Here is a 25,924-nt window from a genome sequence, read left to right on the forward strand (position 1 = left end):
TGCTTTCTTATAATGTTAAATATAAGGATTATTAATCACATATGCCAATAACAAAGATCAAGATACCAAATATATCATCTCCAATAACTCAAATTTCATGGCTATACTCTTACCAAGAGCAAGAATGAAAAATATGGAGACATATGAATAAAAGCACTTAACTACAAAATAAAAATAAAGTGTCTGTCTTCATATGGACTTTGTGGAATTCCTTGATTAACATCGTTGTGGTCAGCCTGTTTTGGAAAGCTTTGTTTTTTCAAGTCAAGTTAACCTAGTTTCTCAGGAGATATATGTGGTCTGTTGGTTAAAAAACAATCTGCACAATAGGAACATGAATCTCATTTTACCCAAGAACTACAAATAAAAAATACCAAGACTTGCAAACAAGTCTGGAAGCAGAACAAGAAGGAGAATGGAGGTCTTGCTATTATTTACCCCATATTATAATCAAAAGTGAAGGCAGCAATGTGGGCAGTCAGCTTCTACTAAGACAACATGAAAAGACTAAGTCATGACATCACCATAAAGTCAGTTCCCACTCCTCAAGCAATGGCAAAAAAAATTTCAGACTCCTTCTCAAGTCTCTGATGGGGTTGAAGGCCAGATAGTTTAGTTTTACAATTAAGCTTACTTGTTTAGAGGTTAAGATGTTTTTAAGTATAGATAGATGTTTTAAGATGAGATATGGTAGATACTGATTCATATTCAGAATTTTAGACATTAGATGGAAAGGCAGCCAAATAAAAATAGCCAAAACACTATGAATGTAACATTTATATAATTCCTGATCATTTCATGGTTCTTTGTGCTGTAGGTAGTTCATTGTACATATGCATAATAATATAAATGTATATGTAAAAATATTTAAGAAAAAAATTAAAAATAAAATAGATTTTCTATAGAAAAAAAGGTTTCAGAGAAAATAAATGACATCAGCAACAAATATTAATTCAGCTTAAACATAATGAACTCCATGAATAGAAAGTGCAGTGATAAATCTATAAGGCTTTTACGTTTTTTTAACTTAAGCACTTAAAACCTAAAGTTGAGGGGCATTCTTATTATCTCAGCATTTGAGGTTACTAGCTAAATTAACTATGGGTTTTGAGTAGCCTGAAATGCAGCCTAGGTTTTGTAGTAACAATAGGTCTGAAACAAACAAAAAGAATAGAGAAACACAAAAAGCCCTACCATCTCCCAACTGTAATTATTCAAATAAATAGTAAATTACTATAGGTTTTTAAATCTATGTAAATATAAAATGCAACAATAGATTAGGTACACAAATATTTAAGCTAAAGTAACCTTAGGACTGGCTCAAAAATAATTCCAAGCACATCTTAACATAGTCCCTTAATACTGACCCTGAATTTGAATCTGAAAGAGGCCAATATTCTTTGTTTGGCATTTTATTTCCTATAAAATTACCATGGGTAGCACTATACTGGGTTTGAAGGCCCTTACATTTCATAATATTATTTATGACATGTGCAGGATCATCCAAATGGATTTTCCAAGCAAATTTTCCAGACAAAAAGGAGAACATTTAGTTGGGAAATTTTGTACTTTAGGCAAATTGCGAGATGGAAAGTTTTCCAAGAAATAAGTGAGCTTTCTCTCCTGCTACTGGGTTAGCATTCACTTGTTTTTTTAAACATACATGTAGACTGGGAAGCCAATTGTTTAACAACTTAGTTGGTACTTATTCTTTAAATCTTACAGAACCAGAATCTACTGAATTTGAGAAGTACAAGGATCAAAATAGAAGCATTATAATAATATATAAATATATATATATATAGTTATGTATACTTACATATAAGAAAAGTCTATAATGCTTATGAGAAGATTACACACACACACACACACACACACACACACACACACACACACACACACAGAGTTTTCTGATCTATTGTAGATCTCACTTGTGAATGTAACCTAAGGGCTCATGGATGTGACTGAGTACTTTTCCATGGAGTCATATCTCCAGTCTGTCTGTTATTTGCACATTGTTATAAATGAATTTTCAAATAAACTATTTCAAAACAAAAGCAATCAGTTTGTCAAAAGTATAATAAAGTATTGCTCCCTGAAATCATCTTATAGTAACTGTAGACTTTTATTCTTAAAATACTTTGCAACATCAAATTTTTTTTTTCAGTTCGGTCATTTCCCCTATTCCATTGCCATTGCCCAAGCCAGTGATAAAGCATTTCACCTGAGTTTTTATAGCAAGTTAATCCAAATTATTTTTAGAGCATTTCATATGGCTCTTATACCGAGGAGCTCTGCCAGTGCTCATACTGAGCATCCGACAAAGCTTCCTCATACAATTATGATGGAGAGGAGAGATCTACAGAATAGTCTTCCTTTATAAGACCTCTTCTGGTAAGCTGGGTGTCTCCTCCTTACAGTGGAAATATTAAACCTATGAACTGGGCCTGTCTTCCTTCTCCCTTGCTTCCTTTCTTCCTTTCTTTTATTCTTTCATTCACTCATTCAATCATTCAGGGTGTGTTTGTCTTCTGAGGCAGTGTTTCTCTATGTAACAGAGCCTGGGATCTTTTGGACTTGTTCTGTAGACCAGGTGGGCCTCAAAAACACAGAGATCTACCTGCCTCTCCTTCCCAAGTGCTGGGATTAAAGGTGTGCGACAATAGGCCTTATATAAAAAATTAAGTACAGAGGCCATTGTTCTTGGAAGAAGTTAATACTAGTTTCACAGAGAGAGTTTGGTCTCATGAGTAGGTTTTTGAAAAAATGCAGTTGTTCCATATGTGTGGCCTCTTTGACAGGACTGGGTCACTTCCTTTTTATCCACCATGTTGTAATACTAGAGGATTGTGTTGCCGTGCTGTGTGGATATTCCAGTCACCAGGATGGGAAATCAAATAAAGGCTCTTTTCACTACAGAGTACCTGTTGTTAGTATTTTCCTACAGCAATAGAAAAGTCACTGGTATTCTATTTTCCCAGTGTTACATATAAGAGCTTTATCAGGAACTAATCACCACCAATTTGTGCAAAGAAAAACACTCAACTCTATCACACTCCAGTCATCCTGCCATGTCAAGAAATAAAAATAAAAACATGGAATCCCAGGAAGGTCACAAGTTCACCGGATTGCTGGAAGACTAAGGCCCCATAACAATTCTAAACCTCTGCTTCTCGCTCTCTATACCATATCACTAAAAGTCTACGGGAAAAAAATCTACTACTAGTGAAGATTTTGTAGAAATGACAATGCTGAGTTTTTCTAGAATATTACAGAAGGAGTTGACTGAGTAATAATGTTTCAGATAGTGAAGAGAAAGTGGTTTAGTGAAAGACAGATAAAATTTAAAATTGGAAAACTAAGTCAGCTTTTTATCATGTGACATAATTCCTAACACATTTATCTTAAAATAATCATTAACTTTGTCTCACAGTGTCCACATTTCCCTCTACCACATTGGTTCTATAGTTTTAGGTCTGTTTTAAGATGAAATATCATTTACGGGGAGCACATTACATGGCAAAGCTTTTCAGAACATGTTGGCTCTGAAATGGAGATTAAAAGAGAGAGAAGATAGCCCAGGGGTCTGGTAGCCACATTCAAGGCATGTCACACAGTAACCTGAATTCTGTCAAGACTCACTCCAATATCCCACCAGCTCCCACACATGTCGTCATGCTGAGGACCAGCACTTTGACATAGAAGTCTTGCTGGACACTTAAGACTGAAAGAGTTTGAATAATTACACTAAACTAATATAAATAAGAAAATATCTGTGGAGACAAAAGATCCAGAATGTTAAAGCTTCTGTGAAGCTAAGAAATTGTAATATTAGAACAAGTAGCTTTATGAAATTAAATAGAAAAGAGACCATTATGACAAAGGGATACTTAAATTTAATACTTTTTGAAGTTATCAGTCTTGTATATTTAGTTTTGTCTTTAGAAATTAAGGGAGGGAATGGATAATATTTCTATTAGTACATCATAATGCTTTTCCATTCATGAAAATATTTGTGAATTTTTTTATAATACTTAAACTTTACAAAAGTTACATACAAGCCAGTTTAGTAATAGAGATCATTATTAGTATTCAAAAAATTAAAATAATGTCAATGTGCTGCAATGGATGGCCATGTGTATTTTACTATCCCTTGAGAATGTATATGTGTGTGTAAGTGTGTGCACATTCATGTGTGAATGTTTGTATATGTACTAGCTGTCATTCTTCAGGTGCTTATAGTAGACGTAAACATGTTTCTCTTTTGATCCCAAGTGTGGCATGTGAAACAGACTTGTGTCGGGGCTTGTGGTATTTTTCCTCTGGAAACAGACTTGTGAGAGGACACATAGTGTTATCCACTAGAAGAGAAACTGCCTCTTTCGGAGACATGGTCTTTGCCAGCTGATAAACATCCTAGCACAGACTCTGAGAGGAGTCTGAGAGGTTTTGAGCCCAAAACCAGAGGCTTGGCTTTTTGGTTTTTGCATCACTTCTTATTGTTTGGCTGTTCATCACTCTTCTTTGACACCCCTAGAAAGAAATATTCCACATAAAGCTTCGAGGTTCCATGTTCTAGCTGCTGCTCTGGGTTGCAGCTGCTGCTGTTTAACGGGTCTGTTGGAGTCCTGATGAGAAAGAGTGGAATTGCACCAAGGAACTGAGTCTAAAAAGGTCTACTTCTCCTGTCCCCATTAACCTTTTTTCTCTCCTATATAGGGTAAGTGGGTCGGAAGGGAGGTATACACGTTAAAGAATCCTAAATAAGGCAGGTTTGTCAAAGATCAAAGTCTACAGGCGCTGTTCACTTTTTTTGTTTTTTTAATTTCTGAAACAGCGTCTCTCACCAAGCACGGTAAGTTAGCTGGCAGCAAGGCCACTATTTGAATAGGTTATGAGGGCTCCAATGTGCCCTGAATTTTCAAATGGGCCTGACAAAATCGAACTCAGGACATCATGCTTGTAAGGCAAGCACTTTAATGACTTTAACGACTGATGTGTGCATATGTGAGTCAGAGCAAGAGCCTGCTGTTACATGAGTTCAGACAACTCGAAGACAAGGAAACTGTACATTCTGTTAGTATCTTACACTTTGCTCCAGTTACTTCCATTTTCATGTACTTTTATTCTGTTAATTGTGCATTGTTTGTAGCGTCTTTTCTATCATCCATTTTCTTGTTAACTGAATGCACTGTTCGTAAATATATGAAACAATTCCTATAACTGGGAAAGCGTACTATGAAGAAGGTCTAGAGGCACCACATCACATATAAGAAGATCTTTAAAACCATGTGCCATGTTATAATAAAATAACATGAAGTATTCTATAAAAATTGAAATATCCATATATGCTTAATAAAGCAACTTTAAAAAGCTTGAATGAGCAGAAGAAAATACGGAGTAAAATGAGTACATATAAAATGTACTGCTCTTTATGGGTGACAACTGAATTTGCCAATTATATATCAAGTAGGCAATAAGTAAATTAAGTATTTTTAGATTTATTTTAATTTATTTGTCTATAGGTATCTCTAATTATGTGTGTTTGTGCATCTCTATGTGAGTATGTGCACTTGAAGATAGATGCGCATGGAGGGCAATGTTGTTAGATGCCTTCGAGGTAGAATTATAAATAGTTTGAATATGTTGGTATGGGTTCTGGGAACTGAACTCAGGTCCTCTGGAAGAGAGGCATCACAATGGCATCTTTCCAGCCACTTTGATTAAAAATTTAAGATTTCATTACTCATTTTTATGCATGTTTAATTAGTATCGAATGGAGGAAAATAGCAATAGAGTAAATGTTAGCACAGAGAGTAAATGGTTGATTTTACAATTTAGAAAAATGAAAAAAAAATGTTTTGTGAAGAAGATTATGATTGCCAGCCAATTTCATTTAAAAATAGTTGTTGAGTATGCTCCTTCCCCCAAAAGAGATGAATGGGGAGAAGAAAAATATAAATTAGTGTTGAAAATTTTAGTAGTTATGGTGTGTGCCATCAAAATAACGAGACAAACGGACAATCAAAGAACTAAAAAACCTCATTGTTCATGAGTTTTTCATACAAATATGAAGAATGAATTGTCCCCAGCATTGGTTGAAGGAAAAAAATTAACTCCATTTCTTGCCTTTCATTTGTTAAAAGGCTTGAAATCCAATATCAGTGGGGCAAAGAGAAGAGCACATGTTGTGGTATCAAGGAGAATGTTCCCTAAAAGATCATGCATTTGTGCACTTTTTCTTTCATTAATGGTTTGTATCTGGAGGCTATAGGATTGTTAAAGCAGGGGACCCAGCTGAAAGAGGTTGATCACGTTAAGTGGGCTTTAAAGGTTAAAAACTTACTGTAGTTCTGGACTAGATTGTTTCTAGTTTGAGCTCACGATGTAACCAGATATTTCACAGTTCTCTAGAAATGGATTGAGCCCTCTACAAGGACACACTGAAATCCACAGAAGCTATGACTCAGAATACATATTTTTTTCCTCTGAAGATATTTCTGACAAGTATTTTGTCACAGCAAAAGAAAATATAATACTTTTGCCAGTGTTCCTTTGACAGAAGCTATCAGTGTCATGGTGTGAATGGTCTAAGAAAATGTTTTTGAAACTTTTTTTTTTTTTTTTTTTTTTGGTAGTGGTTGATCCTGTGACCACAAAACAACAAACAGACATAAATTTGAGATATCAATGAAATTTTTGCTTTTATAGACAAAAACGTCAGGTCTGGCCTCTATGCTGAGCTCCTTTAACCATATTGTGATTTTTAAAGAGAGACTATCACCATCTTTCCTGCAGTACTGACTTAATGAAATGTCAACGGTGCATGCTTCAAAGGTCTTACATTACTTTCTTTTTTTTTTTTTTCTTTTTTTTTTTTTATTAATTTATTCTTGTTACATCTCAATGTTTATCCCATCCCTTGTATCCTCCCATTCCTCCCCCCCCATTTTCCCATTATTCCCCTCCCCTATGACTGTTCCTGAGGGGGATTACGTCCCCCTATATATTCTCATAGGGTATCAAGTCTCTTCTTGGCTACTTGCTGTCCTTCCTCTGAGTGCCACCAGGTCTCCCCCTCCAGGGGACATGGTCAAATGTGAGGCACCAGAGTACGTGAGAAAGTCGTATCACACTCTCCACTCAACTGTGGAGAATATTCTGACCATTGGCTAGATCTGGGAAGGGGTTTAAAGTTTACCTCCTGTATTGTCCTTAAGCGAGCTTAAGTGACTATAGTCTCTTATGGTTTTTTTTTCCCCTGATATTTGTTTTTTTTTCTTTTGTCTTTTTTTTTATTAATTTATTCTTGTTACATCTCAATGTTTATCCCATCCCTTGTATCCTCCCATTCCTCCCCCCACCCCCATTTTCCCATTATTCCCCTCCCCTATGACTGTTCCTGAGGGGGATTACCTCCCCCTATATATTCTCATAGGGTATCAAGTCTCTTCTTGGCTACCTGCTGTCCTTCCTCTGAGTGCCACCAGGTCTCCCCCTCCAGGGGACATGGTCAAATGTGAGGCACCAGAGTACGTGAGAAAGTCATATCACACTCTCCACTCAACTGTGGAGAATATTCTGACCATTGGCTAGATGTGGGAAGGGGTTTAAAGTTTACCTTCTGTATTGTCCTTGGCTGGTGCCTTAGTTTGAGCGGGACCCCTGGGCCCAAATCTGCCTATCATATTGTTCTACTTGTAGATTTCTAGGACCCTCTGTATCCTTTTATTTTGCTATTCTCCCATGTGTCTCTCATTTAGAGTCCCAATAGGATGCCTTCCCCTCTGTCCCAGTTTCCTGGTAAGTGAAGGCTTTCGTGGGACATGCCCCTTGGGCTAGTATGCAGATTCCCTGATATTTGTAACTTGAAGTTGCTAATCCTATGATAAAACCTTCTTGATTTTTCTCAGAATGAATTGATTTTTAACCTCTATACACTTCTTTGTTTAAATTTTATCTGTCATCTCGTAGGTATAAAATGTATTGTTAATTAGTCATTTATCTTACTTCCAAAATAGGCAGTACCTATTTTGCCTTTGACAGTGGGGACACCGTTATATTCCACTTGTATTCTAAACCTTTACTGTAGTGTGTAGTGACAAAACACAGTTGTATGAGGAGAGTTCTGAGTGTTTACAAGAACACTCCCCCCCCAAAGACTTTTGACCTCAGTTTCTTCAAAATAGAATTTGTTCTTGGGATGTGTTTTTGTGTTCCTTTCCTTTCATGTGCAGTTGTTATTAAGTATTTAAACTATCTTTTATATGCATCCATGTAAAACATGTTTTTCCCATATTCAACTCAAACTCCTGAGAGCTTTACTCATGTGACCTTTCTTAACCTTTTAAGTACACATTGTCTGCGGCTCTGAATGAAGTTTGGCTATTGAATGAGATTTCATTCTTCCTCCTTTATTGGCTTCATTCACTCTCCCAGGTGCCACCACCTCTAGAGAGGTGACAATGTAGTACATAACAGGAAGGCAGCAGAAGTTTTGGACGAAAGATAAATGATAAGCGAAATAGAGAGTTAAGAATTTTATGTGAAAGACCCATTTCTGGAAATCGACTGTTTTACGTGCATAGAGACTTGTGATGATCTATCTGGCAAATAATGCGTTGAGGACACCAGTATAGTCTCACGACTCAAAGAACTGACATGGACATGAGCCAGTGCCTATTACCGCACTCTTCCACTGAGATTTTGGAATACAGAACTTAGAGAAAGGCCGCATGGACTCCTCAAAGGCAAATCACCATGAAATAAATCAGTGGAATAATTCCAGAGGCTTTGCTGCTAAGGACCAAAATTCACTCCAGTTCTCATGCTCCTGTTGTGTGTTTGAACAGTTTATTTTAGGACTGTGAAAGGAACTGAGGAACTCCTTCAAATACATTCTGTTGTGGTCTAAGATTGTCATGTGAGTTCCAGTTATCCATGGCAGAGCGAACTTTAGGATACGAGGAGATGTGGGCTGAATATGGATGGGTGATTGTAACTGAAATGACTTGTGATTATTGCACACGGCAGGTGCAAGTGAACAAACACTAGGAAGATCATACAAATAAGACATGGTAAAGACCGTATCACTAAAGGCTGTATCAGGAAGTACATTTGAAAGAAAAGTAGTTTCAGTTGGATAGGTAACAAACTTTGTGGCACTTCTGAGAAAATGTGCAACAGTCATAGCAGCCGGTTCTCAGGTAGACGAGTGAGTCCGTAAGTGTAAACATAACTACTCTCAACAACAGGGTTGCTAGAGGTTAAGACAGAAATAGAACTCAAAAAAATTAAACTACGAGTCCCCCACCCTAACCACTAACACCACACCCTTCCTACAGTGCATTTAGTGTGAAATAGTTTTTTTAGGTTTCCATTCATGCTTGTAGGCAGCCGAAGTAGGATGGAAAAATTAAAACCAGACTATGCACTACAAATGCAATTCCCTTTCCATGTAAGGACCTTGAATCTAAGAAAGAAACAATTTCAAAGATTTCATGGAAATTAGAAACCAAAACTATAGTTCTATTCTAAAAGGACTTTTAAAAAACACACTACAGCTCCTAAAAATAAGCAGACTTCTCATCTGAAAGAGGCCCGCACAGCTTTCCATTCCCAAGAAGTGCCATCTTTCAGTGAGAGACATTAATAAAGATTTTATTTCTTTAGACAAACCTTGATAGTGAAAGATTATTAAAAAGATGAAACTGCCCTTGCTGCTTTAATTATGTTAGACTATTAATTTGCTGCATGCCTTAATTTTCTCAGTATAAAGGAATATTAACAAATTTCAGAGGTGAAAGGAGCTTGCAGTCTAGAGACCCAGTAAGTCATGAAAGGGCCTCTTTTTCCCTTCCATTTCCTGTTTTCCAACTCCTTCCACCAGCATCATTCAAGTGCAATGTAACACTGTACTTCAGCACGAATAGCTGAAAGTGACATTAATTATTGTATTTATTTACTTTTTTATTGGGGGGGGTGTGGCCTGCCTAGAGGCAGTGGAGTTTGGCTAGCTGTACAGCTTTGCAGATGTGCTAAGTTTAATTTCTTTTCTCTGACACAGATGATAGCTTAATGATACTAATTTAAATTAGACAGGAGATTTGACTCTTGAAGCACTAATCGAAAATATTTGTCAGACTCAATGCCAAACATTCAAATTCAAAATTTTTGTGGTCATGTATTTGTCACATTGGAAAATTTGGTCGAAGGTAAGTGATTAAATGTAATTTTTTGAATTTCAGTATTGTGCCATTACTATATTAAAAGAATTTCCTTTTGTTCACAAAGACTGAAATTACAAAGTGTTTCCTATGTTACAGGATGACCGTCTTCTTATATATGACATTATCTTAAATATGTATATCTTAAGTAGGATCAGTAATTAGTAGCAGAAGTTTATTTTTTAAGCAATAAAGGCTTTTCGGACTAAATACATTTGTTAAAATGATTTTACATGGAGTAAAGCTGTGATTAAAATAAGGCATATGAAAACGAAGTTATGAATAGAAGGATTCAGAACACCAAGTCTGGAAAGGGTTGTTTTGGGGTACCTCTGGCTCTCCCAGAGTTCATGCCTAGACTAATTTATTTTTGTATTTCAAACCTCACATTCTTTTCCTCACCTCAGACTTCTAGCTCTCAAGACTTCGAATTCTTCTTTCATAATTTCAGTCTTTCATGTCTCTTTGAAATTTGAAGTTTCCAGAAATAGCATATTAGTACAAAGAAGGAAGGGAGTTTGGTTCCATCATCAAATACCCACCCCAAACACACACATAGTTCAGATTGTCCCATAATAACTGATCTTTAAAGCAATGAGATCAAATTTGAAGGCTGAATGGAATTTTCCACATCTCTTACCTGCTAAGCTTTAATTTTTGGTAACCACTCTACTTTGTTAGTTGTAAGGCTTAGGCAGATGTAAAGAAAGATTCTTTATGAGATACTTTTCAATTCCAAGTTTCTAAATTGTGGTATTAACCTTGTGACATATTTTGACAAATATTTTCTTAACATGGTCAAAGACAATTGACAAGTGGGATGTCCCTAAAATATGACCTTGTTAATAGTAGGACTTTTTTCCTACTTTAAAAAATGTTCTAGGAGGTAATGCAAGGGGTTTTACACAGCCAATTTGCAGTGAATATTTGTTTAATGTTTGAGTGCAAAATTATTCAGCACACATTTTTCTGATTTTCTGAAGTAGACACTTTGAGAATGTAGTTTTGAAAGCAGCTCTTTGTGACAGAACTTTGAAGTTAAAAGGAATATTACAAATTTTAAAAATACAATTAACTTAATTTTTGAATAATGAGTATTAGATCAGTTACTGTCTTATTTCTTGAAAGCCATGGTCACATAACTTCTACCATAATAAAAGGTCAAGGTCTTTCTTTTATACTTTACATTCTTGGAAAAATGTAAACTTAATACCCCCACAACTTTGTGCACACTTTAAAATTTTTAATTTAAGTTTTAAATAAAAATTACTTCCTTTTTAAAAATTACCATTTCCATTGAATGTATATGAATGAGAACCTTTAAAAATATAGCTTTAAAATTTTTCTCCATGTTGTTTCTTTGATGTTTTCCATCTAAGATTTTCATCTGTGAAGTTGCCAAGGCACATATGAGAGAATAATTTCCTTATTGTCATTAATTAAATTTGGTTTGAGACAATTGCTCAAATAGGTACAAGCCCCACTGGCTGTTCATACCCCACATTCCTTTATCATCACTTCTTGCTCACAAATTTCCCTCACACATTTATGACTATTTATTTGGGTTTTTGATCCACTGAGAAGAGCCAGGGCTGTCTCTATGGCCATTGGTTTGGAGCTATCTGTTAGAGCCTGTTTACTCAGGAGTGGGGATATAAGTAAAGACAGTGGCTTCTCCTTTCCCAGAGTCTACTAACAGCCAGTGATTCAGAGTTAAAGGGTGGGCCCTATGAGCCCCACTTATTGTTGATTGGGTGAATCTTGTGTGGGCCCTGAGCACAATTTTATTACTCAGTAAAATCAAAGGTGAATATAAGCTTGGATGTTTGCGCAACATCACACCCATGTCCATCCTCGTAACTTTCCCCATCGTCTACGGCATTTTCCATTTGCTCTGTCAAACACTGTTAAAATGAGTGACAGAAGACCATGGTCACTGTCGGCAAGTGAACTTAAGATTTTTCCACCACTGTAATTAGTAATCTCTGACTTCAGTTTAAAAAAAAAAAAAAGATGACCTTAATTTACACCATAAGAATAACCATTAACCGTTAAGTATATTTATACAAAAATACTAATATTTCTTGGAAAAAAATGATTGATATCCCACCAAACTTGGTTTTTGTTTGTTCATTTTTGTTTTTGTTTTGTTTTGTTTTTTGTTTGAGACAGGGTTTCTCTATGTTATCTTAGCTGTCTTGGACTCGCTTTGCAGATGATGCTGCCCTCAAACTCACAGCGATCTACCTGCCTCTGTCTCCCGAGTGCTGGGATTGAAGGCATGTACCACCACACCCGGCTCTGATTTTATATCCAATAAAAATGTAATTGTCCTAGCATGAGTCTAAAGACAAACTTATTTAATGAGATCTTTGTCATATACAAAGTTCATTTTATTTAGGTTTTCTTCCAAGGCTTAGCTCTGACTCATTTATATGAATTAGCAATTCTCTTAGAAAATGTTGTGTTCAACATAATGTTTATGATATGTTGAATAACTAGTTGTATTTTAACACCACAATTATTTTAAATGGGGTTGGCCATGATTAGTTTATCCATAAGAGTAGAAATCTTTGGTGTTTTCTGACACTATCTCCATATTTAAGTCACAAAGCTAAGTAACAAGGAGGGCGTGAAGGAGGAGGCTTGAATCTCACTGAGAAGAGGAAATAAAATAGACATGATGGTGAATGGATGGAGGAAACTCCGTGGGAGAGGAGGTGAGGAGGGAAACTGGAGGGATCAAGTGTGGGGAAGATGGAGGGAGAGAGAACTGGGATCACTTGGGCAAGGGACATCTCTGGGATGAGCTAGAAACCTAATACAATGGAAACTTCCAACAAATCTATGAGGATGACCCTAGCTAAGATGCCTACGAATGGAGTACATGGAGCCAGAATTGGCCATATCCTATAACAACAGCGAGACTTCCAATGGAGGGATTGAGACACCAACCCATCCACAAAAATGTAGACTCATAATTTTTCCTGCCTAAAGATATGCAGGGGTAAAAGATGAAGCAAAAGTCGAGGGAATGGGCAACAATGGCTTGCTCAACTTGCTATCCCAAGGACTAAGAAAGTAAAAGCAGGAAGATCAGGAGTTCACGGACATACTTGGCTACTCAGTGAATTCTATACCAGATTTGTAACTAAGTGTGACCAACCCATCCTTAAAGAACATTGAGAATCAATAGGATAAATACTTGAGAAAAACAAAACAACTGAGCAGTAGTTGCAAAGAAGAAGGAATTTTCCAAGTAAAAATGCACAAAGTATGTATATAAAACTCCAGTGTTTGTTAATTTACTGCCAGTTAACATTAATAAATTAAAACCCTAGGGACTTACCCTCTCAACAGTACTAATAGAAGTGCAGCCTGTCTACTTTTCTTGTGAATAGAATAAAGAACCATCACTTAGGTAATTAAAGCAGCACTTAAATTTTCATGTCTGGAAAGTCTTGGTAAGATAAAATGTCTAATGATCTTACAGACTACTTTACCCAGCAAAACTATTAATAACCATTGAAGGAGAAAACAAAATATTCCATGACAAAAACAAATTCAAACAGTACCTATCCACAAATCCAGCTTTACAGAAGGTACTAGAAGAAAACTCCATCCCAAAGGGACAAGCTACAACCCAAACTACACAGGAAATAGATAACTACACCATCGCAAAAGCACAACCACACAAATGCTCTACTGGAACCAACATCAAAATTAAGACTCTTAACAGTCACTGGTCATTAATATCTCTCAACATCAGTGGTCTCAGTTCTCCAATAAAAAGACACAGACTAACTGAATGGATGCATAAACAAGATCCAACATTCTTCTGCATTCAAGAAACACTTCTCACCCATAAAGATAGACGTTAACTCAGGGCAAAAGGCTGGAAAAAATTATTTCAAGCAAATGATCATAAGAAGCAAGCAGGCATAGCCATTTTAATATCTAACAAATAGACTTTAAACCAAAATTAATCAAAAGGGATGAAGAAGGATATTTCATACTCATCAAAGGTAAAGTCAACTAAGATGAAATGACAATTCTGAACATCTATGCTCCAAACACAAGGGCTCCCACATGTGTAAAAGATCTATTAATGAAGCTTAAACCACACATTGGTCCACACACAATAATAGTGGGAGACTTCAAAACCCTACTCTCACCGAAGGATAGGTCATTGAAACAGAAACTAAACTGAGAAATAACATCATTAACCAATGCCATGAATCAAATGGATCTAAAAGACATCAACACAACCTTTCACCCAAACTAAAAGGAATATATACCTTCTTCTCTGCATCCTATGGAATCTTCTCCCAAATTGATCACATAGTAGGTCACAAAGCAACTCTCAACAGATACAAGAGGACTGAAATAATACCTTGTATCATATCAGATCACCATGGTCTTAGGCTGCTCTTTAACAACAACAGAAATAACAAAAAGCCTACACATACATGGAAACTAAACAACTCTCTACTTAATGACACATGGGTCAGGGAAGAAATAAAGAAAGAAATTAAAGACTTTCTGACATTCAATGAAAATGAAGGAACAACATACCCAAATTTGTGGGATACATTGAAAGCAGTGCTAAGAGGAAAATTCATAGCACTAAGTGCCTTTAAAAAGAATTGGAGACATCCCACATAAGCAACTAGGTGACACAGCTGGAAGTCCTAGAAAGAAAAGAAGCAGATACACCCCAAAGGAGTAGACGTCTGGAAATAATCAAACTCAGGGCTAAGATTAATGAATTAGAAACAAAGAAAACAGTCCAAAGAATCAACAGAACCAAGAGCTGGTTCTTTGAGAAAATCAACAAGATAGACAAACTGTTAGCCAAACTAACAAAAAGGCAGAGAGACAGTATTGAAATCAACAAAATCAGAAATGAAAAGGGAGACATAACAACAGACACTGAAGAAATACAGAGAATCATAAGATCTTACTTCGAAGGCATATATGCCACAAAATTTGAAAATCTAAGGGAAATGGATTATTTTCTTGATCAATTCCACTTGCCAAAATTGAGTGAAGAACAGAAAACAAGCTAAATAGTCCCATTTCCCCTATAGAAATAGAAGAAATCATTGATAGTCCCCAACCAAAAAAAAGCCCTGGACCAGATGGTTTCAGTGCAGAATTCTACCAGACCTTCAAGGATGTGCTAATACCGATACTCTACAAGTTACTCCAAAAGATAGAAATGGATGGAGCATTACCAAATTCATTCTATGAGGCCATTGTCACATTGATGCATAAACCTCACAAACCCAACAAAGAAAGAGAATTTCAGACCAATTTCTCTTATGAATATTGATGCAAAAATACTCAATAAAAACCTGCAAAACGAATACAAGAACACATCAAAGATATCACTCACCATGACCAGGTAGGCTTCATTCCAGGCATGCAGGAATGGTTTAATATATGGAAATCCATCAATGTAATCCACCATATAAACAAACTGAAAATAAAAAAAACCACATGATCATCTCTTTAGATGCAGAGAAAGCATTTGATAAAATCCAACACCCACTGATATTTAAAGTTTTGGAGAGATCAGGGAAACAAGGCACATACCTCAACATAATAAAGGCTATATACAGCAAGCCAATAGCCAAAATCAAATTAAATGATGAGATACTCAAGGAAATTCCTCTAAAATTGGGAACAAAGCAAGGCTGCCCACTCTTTCCATATCTCTTCAATATAGTACTGGAAGTTCTAGCCATAGCCATAACAACAAGAGGAGCTCAAGGGGATCCAAATGGGAAAGGAGGAAGTCAAATTATCCCTATTTGCAGATGATATGATAGTGTAAATAAGTGACCCCCAAAATTCCACCAGAGAACTACTACAGCTGATAAACGCCTTCAACAAATTGGCTGGATACAAAATTACCTCAAAAAAGTCAGTAGCCTTCCTACATATAAACGACAATCATGCAGAAGAAGAAATTAGGAAAACTACACACATCATGTTAGCCAGAAGCAATATAAAATACGTAGGAGTTACTTTAACCAAGCAAGTGAAGGACTTGTTTGAAAAAAATTTCAAAACTCTGAAGAAAGAGATTGAAGATGGCATTAGAAGATGGAATGATCTTCCTGGCTCATGGATCAGGAGAACTAACATAGTAAAACCGGCCATCTTACCAAAAGCAATTTACAGATTCACTGCAATCCCTATCAAAATACCTACACAATTTTTTAAAGACATTGACAGTTCAATTCTCAACTTCATATGGAAAGACAAGAAACCCAGAATAGCTAAAACAATAAAATATCCTCTGGAGGAATCTCCATACCTGATATCAAGCTGTACTATAAAGCAACAGTAATTAAAACAGCATCGTATTGGCACAGCAATAGGCTGGTTGATCAGTGGAATAGAATCGAAGACCCAGAAATGAACCCACACACACATATGGTCACTTGATTTTTGACAAAGAAGCCAAATCTATTCAATGGAAAAAGGATAGCGTCTTCAACAAATGGTGCTGGTCTAACTGGATGTCTACATGTAAAAAATGCAATTGGACCCATATTTGTCACCTTGCACAAAACTCAAGCCCAAGTGGATCAAAGACTTCAACATAAAACCAAAGACACTAAGTCAGTTAGAAGAAAAAGTGGGGAAGAACCTGAAACACATTGGCACAGGAGACAACTTCCTGAACAGAACACCAACAGCCCAGTCCTTATGGTCAACAGTTAATAAATGGGGCCTCATGAGGATGAGAAGGAGGCAGGATACACTGTCAACAGAATAAAGACACAGCCTAGAGATGGGGAAAATTTCTTCACCAACCCTACATCAGACAAAAGTCTAATATCCAAAATATATAAAGAACTCAAGAAACTAAATACCACCAAACCAAATAACCCAATTGAGAAATGGGGCATGGAACTAAACAGAGAATTCTCAACAGAGGAATATCAAATGGCTGAGAAACACTTAAAGAAATGCTCAACCTCCTTAGTCATCAGAAAAATAGAAATCAAAAGAACTTTGAGATTCCATCTTAACCCATCAGAATGGCTAAGATCAAAACTTCAACTTACAGCACATGGTGTTGAGGATGTGGACAGAGAGAAACGCTCCTTCATTGCTGGTGGGAATACAAACTAGTATAGCCACTTTGGAAATCTATCTGGCACTATATCAGAAAATTGGGAATAGGGCTTCCTCAAGACCCAGATGTTTCACTCCTTGGAATATACCCAGAAGATGCTCTAGCACACAACAAGAAAATTTGCTCAACCATGTTTATAGCAGCCTTATTCATAATAGCCAGAACATGGAAACAGCCTAAGTGTCCCTCAGTAGAAGAATGGATAAAGAAACTGTGGTACATTTACACTATGGAATACTACTCAGGTATTAAAAACAAGGAATTCCAGCAATTTGTGGACAAATGGATTGAATTAGAAATGATCATAATGAGTGAGTTAATCCAGAAGCAGAAAGACTCAAATGGTATATACTCACTTATATCTGGGCACTAGCCCAAGGGGCATGTCTCATGAAAGCCTTCACTTACCAGGAAAGTAGGACAGAGAGGAGAACATCCTATTCAGACTGTAGGTGAGAGAAGCATGGGATATAGGGAAATAGAAGGATCCAGAGGGTCCTAGAAACCTACAAGAAGAACATTATGATGGGAATACCTGGGCCCAGGGGTCCTGCTCAAACTATGGAACCAGCCAAAGAAAATACGTGCAGTACTTTGAACCAAGACCCAGATCTAGTCAATGGAGTGGAGAGTGGGAACTGACTTTCGACTTTCACATGAACTCTGGTGCCCCATATTTGACTACATCCCCTGGATGGGGAGGCATGGTGGCACGCAGAGGAAGGATGGCAGGCTACCAAGAAGAGACTTGATAGCCTGTGAGCATATACAGGGGGAGGAGGTCTCCCTCACTCACAGTCATAGGGAAGGTGAATAAAGGGAAAATGGGAGGGAGGGAGGAACAGGAGGATGCAAGGTATGGCATAACAATTTAAATGTAATGTGAATAAATTAATAAAATATATTAAGATAAAAAATAAAAATTCTGAACTACACTAAATTAAATTATAACTAAATAGTTTTATCAAAAATAATACTAATAACGTTTCCATACAACTTATTCTTATGAGTCACCTAAAAACAGGAGTCATATGAATTTTGTCATTACATTTTAAACTATTAAATATCACACACTATTAAAGAATAAGGAATTTCAGATTTATATAACTACAGATTCTGTGGATGATAGATGGAAAATAGCTTTTTTTCCATGGATCTGGTCCATGGTAGGCTTCATATGTACTAATCGACGTCTGCATTCTTTGCACATACAAATGACAGTAATTCATCTTAATGGATTGTACAAGAGAATATGACAAAATCATTAACATTTTAATTCCCCCGAAATCAGAATAATGAATATGCATATCTTCAGTAGTAGAGAATTTATATGTTCAATTATTACTATTATCTATAATTAAATAAAAGCCAAAGATGGATGAAAAGATGGTGTCAATATAAGCCTAACTGTTTGGGAGTTAAGATGGTTTTAGGTCTAGATAGATGATTTAAGTTGATAGATATAATAGATATAGATTTACATTCAGAATTTTAGATGCACCAAGAGAGGAAAGATGTTTTCTTCAAGGTAAACAAATACTAATAGCCAAAATTCCATGAATGTAACATTTATATAATTCTTGATTATTTCATGGTTCTTCATGGTAAGCAGTTTATTGTATATATGTGTAATTATATAGATGTGTATGTAAAAACATGTTAACAAAATTAAAAAAGTAGATTCATGAAAAAAATATTTTTCCTCTTTGATACAGGTGTTGCAAAGGAGATATGGTTGGTCTGAAACTTGTGTAGATACAGTCTTAGTCCTCAAATGCTGAGATCATAGGTAGGTGTCATAACAAAACTCTCGGCAGAACATTTTGGAAAATATTCTCATCAAATAGGCCACTAGTTCACCCAATCCATGCCAATACAGATGTAAATGAAGAGATCATAAAAGGTTCCAAACTGAGTTGCAAATAAAGATAATTTTACAAAAGAATTCTATTTTGTGAGGATATAACCATAACCCAGGAAGCTGGACTCAGAACTATAGATAGTAAAATACCATCAAATTTTCACTGGATAGCATCATTGGGTTAAAAAGAACAGAGTATTTCTAGCTTCTATGGGATAACAGACAATGGCTGAACTTTGTATATTCTATGAATTAATGACTTCTCCATGTGAATGAAAGTGTTTAGTGCAGGACTGACATCTTGACTTTTGAGTTCTTACTTCTCCTGATGAGTAGAAGTGTGATGTTTGGAAAGATAATGGCTCCCATAGGTTTATAGGGAGTGTCACTATTAGGAGGTATGGGCTTGTTGGAATAGGTGTAGCTTTGTTGGAGAAAATGTGTTTCTAGGTTTTGGGTTTTGAAGTCTCAGAAGCCCAAGCCTGTCCACTGTGTCTGTCAATTGTAGATGCCTGTAGATCCAGATGTAGAACTCTTATCTGCCTCTCTAGGACCATGTCTGCATACATTTGACTATGCTACCTTCCATGATGATAATGGACTAAACCTCTAAACTTTAACCCAGTCCCAATTAAATGTTTTCCTTTACAAGAGTTGCCATGATTGTGGTGTCTCTTCACAGCAGTAAAACACTAACTAAAACAAAAATTGGTACCAGGGACTGGAGTATTGCTGAGATAGGCTGGACCGTATTTTATTTGAAGGAGTGTGGACTTTGGGACCCTGGGATAGGAAAGCAGTAAAGTGTTTATAGGGGACATAATGTAGGATACTAGTTTGAACAGGAAAGACAGTGGTACTGAGGGTGATTTGAATTGTGAGGACCTGGCTCAATAGCTTTCAGAGAGAGTTTTGTATGTGGCCTTGTGATATTTTAATGAGGTATATAGTTGCTTTCTGCTCTTATCCAAAAAAATCTTCCTGAGGCTAAATTGAAGAGTTTTGGGTTAGTTCCATTGACAGTGTAACTTCCAGTGCTTTGTCCTGTGCTGATTAGCGTTCACTCTTATGAAGATTTATAGTGAAAATGAGCAAGATGAGCAAGAAAAACACAAAACCTGCTGTTCAAGGAGAAATGGGGTACCAGGAAATGGAATACAGCTAAATCCCCTGTTCAAGGAGATAAAAAGACTAAAGAAAACTCTGGTGCTCGGTGGAATAAAGGGAATAGTAACCTTAGGGCAAGACTCTATCCAGGTAAGCTTCCAATTTGTGAACAAGAATTAAAGAAAATTCTTAAGTGTCATGTGGTGATGCACTCCTTTAATCCCAGAACTTCAAGGACAGAGGCAGGTGGATCTCTAAATTCAAGGCCAATCTGGTCTACAGAGCTAGTTCCTGGATAGCCAAGTTTAGGGAGTGAAGGAAACCATCAAAACCGGAAAGCTTGTGAAGATATAATTGAGCAAGGGCAGGGGCATGGGGGCATGTTCCAGCCCTAGCAAGCAGCATAACTTGTTCTGGTTCTAGAGTCAAGTTTAGGAGATAGGGATTATGGCATCTTCCTCAACTTCTAAAGAAAGCAGCTGATGACAGACATATGTTAGGCATGTCTTTCATGAAGGCCAAGAAAGGTCATAGTGTGCATCTGTGAAGGTGGAGCCTGGGTTGTCTTGGAGAGTCCAACATGTTGGAGATGTCAGAGATGTTGGATACCTGTAGAAGAGAGCTGGTAACAAGAAATGGAACCAGCCCAAAAGGAAGAAGTATTTGTAGTCAGCGTTGTAAGGAGGTGGAGATCTGAAGAGAGCATTGACATTAGACATGGTGATGAAGGTTGGAGTTTTCCAGGTGGTTTTTGGTCTTGTTTTGTTCCAGTATTTCCTTACTATGCTCCTTCCCCACTTCTTTCTTTTTTGAATGGTAATGTTTATACTGTGCCATAGTATGTTATAAATATGTGATCTGTTTTTTATTTTCTTTTTACAGAGTATTACACTTAAGAGATTGCCAGGAGGCTCAGAAGAGATTTTGGACTTTTAGAGGAGACTGTTACAGACTATGGGAAAATTTAATTGCATTATGATATGGCTACAAGCCTATGAGGTCCAGGCAGTGGAAGGTGGTGGTTTGAAAGCTTGCATGGAGTGGTACATATGAGGAGGTGTAGCCTTGATGGAGGATGTGTGTCATTAGAGCTTTGAGGTTTCAAAATCTCAAGCCTGAACAGTGTGTCTGTCATTTCCTGATGCTTGTGGATCCGGATGTAGAACACTTAGCTACTTCTTCATCACCATGTCTGCCTGCATGCCACCATGGTTCCTGCCATGACAATAATCAACTAAGGCTCTGCACTATCAGACAATCTCAGTTAAATGTTGTTTTTTTTTTTTAAAAATAGAAGTTGCCATGGTAATTGTGTCTCTCCACAGCAATAAAGCATAAAACCCTAACTCAAATAAGAAGGTACATTTTAAACCTCATATGTATCTATATCTAAAATCTAAAAATATTAAATTTAATAGAAGACGCAATTGAATGATGTCTGAAGGGAAGGACTAAGAGAAGTAAATTTTGCACAGGTAGCCAGATGGATGGTTGTGTAAATCAATTCTAGTGAGGGCTATTGCTGATTTCTGCCACAACTGCGTGCATATATTACTCCTTTCCTTCCAGTGAACTGGGCTTTGTTTTATTATTGGTTTTAGCTGAAGAGTGCAACAGAGGTGAAATCACACCACATATGAGCCTGTCTTGAAGATGCCTAAAACCTCAAAATTGGTTGTCTTTTAGGCCTGAAGAAACAGTTAGGATGACTACCTGGTTGTAGAAACTCATTAGAGTTCAGCATTTCTAGCCCACTCAGCTGAGTCACTAGATGTGAGTAAATCCAGGCTGATTTTTCAGTCCTCTCGGGACAATCCAGCAGAGCCCAGAAGACTTATAGAATCGCGAGAAGTTGTTGACGTTGCTGAAACACTTAATTAAAAGTTGGGTTGTTTTGTTTTTTAAATAATGGACACAGTGTGCTAATGGTCATTCATCTATACTTGGGGACCCTGGAATTTTCTCACCTGTAACTTCCTTACACAATGGGTCATACTTATCTAGTTGAGTGATGATCGTCACCCTAGTTAGATTTTATATTTTATAGCGCATGCTCAGACACTTCATCAGCCACTTCCTTGCCATAGAAATCCCCCAAGTTCTTTTGGAGACAAACTATAAAACAATTAAGGATTTCTCTTTAACTTGGAGGATAAGATATTTAGAAAATATGCCACCAAGCAGTATTTCCTGAATACTTTCTGGGTCTTTCTTGTACACGCTGCTGCCAATGCCCTCTTTCCTGCTCCCACGTGCCCTCTTCTCATCTGTTTCCCTGACCATGCCCTACCATTTTCCCCGGAGAGGTACAATTTTCTCCCATGCTGATTGCTTTTCTTCAAAAATACCCTTTTATCTTTGTCCTAACCACTGAGATTGTGAGGGACACATCCTCTCCCAATTCGAGACAGAGGAGAATGTCTTAGCAGTACATCTCGAAGGCAAGTCAAATATGCCTACATGTTAATACTGTACAGACTGAGGACTGAGAGGCATTCCTTGTGAATGTTCCTGAGCACTCAAAGCTCAGGTGTAGTAATCAGGTTTAAAAACAGTCTTTTCTCTTCTTCAGTTAGAAACTAAACAAAACACACATTCTCTGTATTCATTCCATCTCCCATATATCCATTACCAAAAATTTGAATTAGATTTACCTTCATTTGAGTATTTATTAGCACTTACAAGGTAACTGTTTCTAAATATGTATATGGATGTATGCTATATATTTAAAACATTCCTGACTATCAGGTTATTACATTTTATTCCTTAAAATTCCAAATAAAGCATTTAACACCATAGTATTTTTAAAAATCTTGTAAATTTTCTGTCAACTGTGATTTCTTACAGAAAGTAATTGTTTCCTGGTAGTTCATTAACTCATTATTAAACCTTTTCTCCCTTGAATATAAGTACAGTTGTAGGATTTAGGCCAATTCAAATATTTATGGAGTCACTCTGTGCACATGGCACACTGCCTAGATAATTCAAGGCACTGCTTCGTATGTTGCCTTAAACATACCGTGTTAACACAGTAACCGTCTTTTTATTTGTAACTCAGATGCTTGGAATCTTAATAGGCATACTCTGGCATTTTCTCCCTTCTATTCTTAACCATCTATTAAAAATTTCACAGAAATCCAGTTCAATATGTTGAGTAAAAATAGCAAAGAGGAACATGGATAATGCAAGTGACAGTGGTAATTGGTTATGTTTATGTGAACATATACACAAACTATACAGAATCTTTATGATTGTGAGGAGGATATTGGGGTTTTATGGGATCTTTATGGGCAGAAGTGATATTTGTGAATTTTTCGACTCTGAAATAATTAAATATTCTAGTAAGCTTTGACCAATGCAGTGTCAACTTTTCTTGATGTCCATATCTGAAAAGCACTGTTACACAGGTAGGTAGTGGCAATGTTTAACCTTCCTTCAGGGTTGACAGTGTTTTCATAGTACTCAGATAGTTACTATTGTCCTAATCCAAGCCTTGGCCCGAGCAAGGTAGTGATTCTTACACAAAGATTCAATTCTCTTGAACAACAGTGAAGAAAAAAAAAAATCAAATTATCTGTCTTGAGTGTTTTGAAACAGCTTCAGAAAGGAACCATTATTTAAGTGTGAGTAAAATTTAGGACAAACAGTGGACATTGGAGATGAAGTCACTGCAGATAAAGTGACAGTTTCTGGTCTCAGAGTTTGTGATGTGTGAGAGAAGAGTTTTCAAATACTTGATATCAAGTCTACCTTCAAATTAAGTGGCTTAGCTGAGTTCACACTGCTTATGATTTTCAGAAAGTTTTTAGTTTCATGAAATATTAACAGATTTTTTTTCCAACATAAGAAATCTTCTTTAGAATATATTAAATAACAGACTGCAGTGATTTATTTTTTTATAGGCTCATATGAAATACTTATAATGCTGTAAAAGAGTGAAAACATGAAATACTTATAATGCTGTAAAAGAGTGAAAACAGAAGATAGGTTCTCTGGAAAAATTCTTTTCATTGGACATCTTTAAAACATGGTAGGATTTTTATTTAATAGGGATGGTCCCAATATACTAATTGATTGATTGATTCATTGTGCATAGGTGTCTGTATGTATGTGTCTGTGGGCACATGCCTGCCATGACGCATGTGGAAAACAACTTACAGAAGTCAGTTCTCTCTTATCAAAAGGGTGCTGAAGGTCACACTGAGGCTGTCCGACTTGCTAGCAGGCTCTTTTAAACTGCTATCACCTCACTGGTCCCAAGATCTAAGTGTTCAACCAGATTCACACAGATACTGTAGCTTTAAATGGTTCTGACATTATCTCTCCTTACTATAAGACAGAGGGTATTAAACTGTTATTTATTTTAATATTTAACTGGTAAGACATAATTATATTCCAAAAATGCATCTCTTAAAAAGACAGAATTCATAATGAAAGTAGCATTGTGTAAGTTCAAATAGGTTTTACATATTCTTTGTAAGTATTCCTAATTTGAACTTTGAATGTACCAGATCTTAACCTTAAAAATGAAATCACTTAAGTTGCCATGTTCTTACCTCATGAAGATGTTATGAATACTAAATAAAACATTAAGAATTTTAAGTAAAATAACATTCTTATAATAACAAACTCATTTCACCTTTGATAAAAGAAATCATTCAGATTAAAAGCTACATAGCAAATATTTATGTCCATATGTGGTTCCCAGTCTTTTCAGGTTATATATTTGAAATAGTATCTATTGTTTATCTAGTATTTGAATGTGCAATACTTTGACCATCCTGGAACTGGCAGAAAATATAATAACGGGAGGACTACTAAATGCTGAAGAGCTGTAAAACAAATTAAGCTGAAGTTATTCAATACAGATGTTTTAAGAATCAGATTGATTCCAATTTTAACCATATTTACATGTCTTAAATCTTATATGTACCATCTGTTGGAAAACATATAAGAAGGACATATAAAAATAACAGATCTGTTGAATATGATTCAGAAACTGTTTCATGAGATTCTTCAGGCTTTGGAGCATATTTTTAAGGTTTAAGAAGTATTAATAATTGATCTTATTTATGTGGTAGCAATGAAACCTATTACATAAAGTCATTTGGAAATAGTCCAAATGGGTTGTTGCAGATCAAAGTGTGAAAATAAGATAGAAGCAGAAAGGAAGGAATTCTTTTCTTTCTAATTTCAGGAAGTACAATGATAAATTTATCATTTTCTGCTCTTCGTTGTTTACACTATGAAATACAGTTAAAGGACAACAGTCCATGTTGCCACTTCCTACTGAATGAAGAATTTAAAGTATGCATTTTTTGTGAGTAAAATTCCCCTTTTTTATGGAAAGAATTTTTTTTATTAAATTATAAACATTACATCTCAGTTGTAAACCTTTCGCTCTTCCTTGTTCTCACTCTTTTCTACCCTATTCCCTCTTCCCCTTAGAACTCTGAAAAGTGGGGCCCTGTTCCCCCACCATCTGATCACAACCTGTCAGGTCTCATCTGGATAGCCTGCATCCCTTTCCTCTGTGTCACCACAGAGCCTCTCCCCTAATGGGCCGTGAACAAATCA

This window comes from Acomys russatus, chromosome 23 (genome assembly GCF_903995435.1).
Source record: "Acomys russatus chromosome 23, mAcoRus1.1, whole genome shotgun sequence".
Taxonomy (NCBI): domain Eukaryota; kingdom Metazoa; phylum Chordata; class Mammalia; order Rodentia; family Muridae; genus Acomys; species Acomys russatus.